Here is a 2,923-nt window from a genome sequence, read left to right as displayed (position 1 = left end):
ATGGTTTTTCCTGTGGTCATGTATGGATGTGAGAATTGGACTGTGAAGAAGGCTGAGTGCCGAAGAATTGATGCTTTTGAACTGTGATGTTGGAGAAGACTCTTGAGAGTCCCTTGGACTGCAAGGAGATCCAACCAGTCCATTCTGAAGGAGATCAGCCGTGGGATTTCTTTGGAGGGAATGATGCTGAAGCTGAAACTCCAGTACTTTGGCCACCTCATGCGAAGAGTTGACTCATTGGAAAAGACTCTAATGCTGGGAGGGATTGGGGGCAGGAGGAGAAGGGGATGACAGAGGATGAGATGGCTGGATGGCATCACTGCCTCAATGGATGTGAGTCTGAGTGAACTCCGGGAGTTGGTGATGGACAGAGAGGCCTGGCGTGCTGCGATTCATGGCGTCACAAAGAGTCGGACACGACTGAGTGACCGAACTAAACTGATTAGTCGTATATAATTTTTGTGCTGTAGTGTGCTTAGTTGCTCAGGTCGTGTCCGACTCTTCGTGACCCCATGGCCTGTAGCCCGCCAGGCTCCTCTGTCCATGGGGATTCTCCAGGCAAGAATACTGTAGTGGGTTGCTCTGCTCTCCTCCAGGGGATTTTCTCAACCCAGGGATGGAACCCAGGTCTCCTGCATTGCAGGCAGATTCTTTACTGTCTGAGCCACCAGGGAAGCCAGTATATATTTATAGATGTTATAAAATATTTTATTTTCCTATGTTTATCAATATTTTCAAATATTTCTGCAATGGACAGCTGTATTTGTGAAATAAAATAATTTCAGAGTGAGTCAATGAAAGATACTGATAACGAGTCTGTCATTGACCAAACTCTATTCAGTTTACTTTGAGTTCTTTTTCAACCAGGCTTGATTTTTGAACTTTTATGTTCATCCCTGAATTGTCCAGTTTTAGCAAGAATCCTGCTAAGTCAGTTTGACCAGTGCTGCCCCTACCCTTGATATCTGATCATCCTTGATACATAGTTAGGTTCCTTATCCTCCACCATCCCCCAGGTGAAGTCTGATCACTCTAACCTGCCTTCAGCAATACTGTGAAATAGCTTCAGCCAAAATTCCCCTTATTCCTGATGTTTCCTCTTGCTAATTTTTCACCCACTGCCTCCCTCCCCACTCCTTGGCTGTAAGTACTCACTTGCTTATGCTATATTCAGAGATGAGCTCAACATCTCTCCCCCATTACATGATCCCATTGAAGTGGTCCCTATATGTATTAAAATGTGCTGTTGCTTAGTTGCTAAGTCATGTCCAACTCTTTGCAACCCTATGGACTGTAGCCTGCCAGGCCCCTCTGTCCATGGGATTCCCCAGGCAAGAATACTGGAGTGGGTTGCCATTTCCTTCTCTAGTGCATCTTCCCAACCCAAGGATTGAACCTATGTCTCCTGCATTGGCAGGTGGATTCTTTACTGCTGAGCCGCCCAGCCACCCACATATCAACTAAAATATTCTCCCCTTGAATAAGGTCTTCCTTATCAGCTTCAGCAAGTGTCACTAAATTATTTTTTCTTCATAGCATCCAGATTGGAGAAGAAGAAATAAATATATTTTAAACAGATGGTTTTTCTTTACTTCTTTGCCTTTCACTAGCAAAATTCTAAGAAAGCAGAATATGGATTAGTGAGTCTATCAAACAATATGCCTTTTTCCCTCCTATGTTGCCAGCCACATTTGAGTTTCTTTAACCTTTTAGATATAAAACCAAGATGTCACAAATAAGTAAATTAAGGTTTATTATATAATATATAAATGTTCATGGATAATTCTCTCTGTTAATGCACAAAAAGAAAATCTGAACTTGTTACCACCTTGTTCAAACTCCTTCAATAGTCACTCTTTAAGCTGGGGGTAAAGAACAAAGGCCCTCACCTTCCCTCCAAGGCCACATGTTACCTACATGTACCGGCCTCTCTGACCCCACGTGGCTCCTCCTTGCTTCTCTTTTTGTAAACCACATTTGCCATGTTGTGATTGTCCAATTATCTAGGCTCTTTGATAACCTGACAGTCCCTCCAATGATGAAGGCAATGTGGACGGCACCTGTCTACAAGCAATAATCACCTTGCTGCAGATGAATATCCCTAGGCCCCACACAAACCTACTGAAACAAAATCTGCATTTTAACCAGATTTCCAGGAGATTCACAGGCAATAAAGTTTGAAAAGTACTGTCTAGGTCTCCTCCCACTGTGGTCTTTTGTTTTGTTTTTCTTTTGCTTCTCCTCTGAACATTGCTTTGTAAGATTTCTCATCAAATTCCAGCTTAAAGCTAGAGGTTAGGTGTGATTCTGGAATGTGAGCTACAGTTAACACGAGGAGGACAACTTGGGGTTTGCCCCTTAATGGAATCTAGAACTTCAGAATCATTAAAATCATATCTGATTAGCTCAGACAACAGGATACTAAGCAGAGCATCAAAATTTATAGATAAATGGAAATTTTCATAAACATATCAGAAGCGTCACCTGTGGTGGAAGGTAATGGCATAAAGTATGATTTTTATTGTTAAAACTAGAGCTATCTACAATGATTGACGTTTATAATTGTAAGGCCTATAATGCTCCATGGGACAACTGTATTTCTCATACGTATCCATGTCCACCATACACAGTAAATGCTTTGTCCTAAAGGAAATCCTTGGGTGGTATCAGGGGAATTTTAGTCCTTCATTCCTCCTTCTTCTGGCAAAAACATACACCTGTATAATTGGTTGACCGTTCTGATCAGAGAAATTAATATCAACTATAATTTCTTGAGCTTGGGAAGTGAAGTATTCAAAATGAATCAGTGTGCAAAGAACTGCCGTCTGTGTTATTGTCATTCTGTGCTGTTGTAGATTTTTCTACTCTAGAAAGCCAAAGTATTGAAAGGATATCTACAATTTCTCGTAATTTATGGGTAAGA

The sequence above is a fragment of the Bison bison genome, unplaced genomic scaffold, assembly GCF_000754665.1.
Source record: "Bison bison bison isolate TAMUID 2011002044 unplaced genomic scaffold, Bison_UMD1.0 scf7180017864265, whole genome shotgun sequence".
NCBI lineage: Eukaryota > Metazoa > Chordata > Mammalia > Artiodactyla > Bovidae > Bison > Bison bison.
This window is presented reverse-complemented; position numbering follows the sequence as displayed.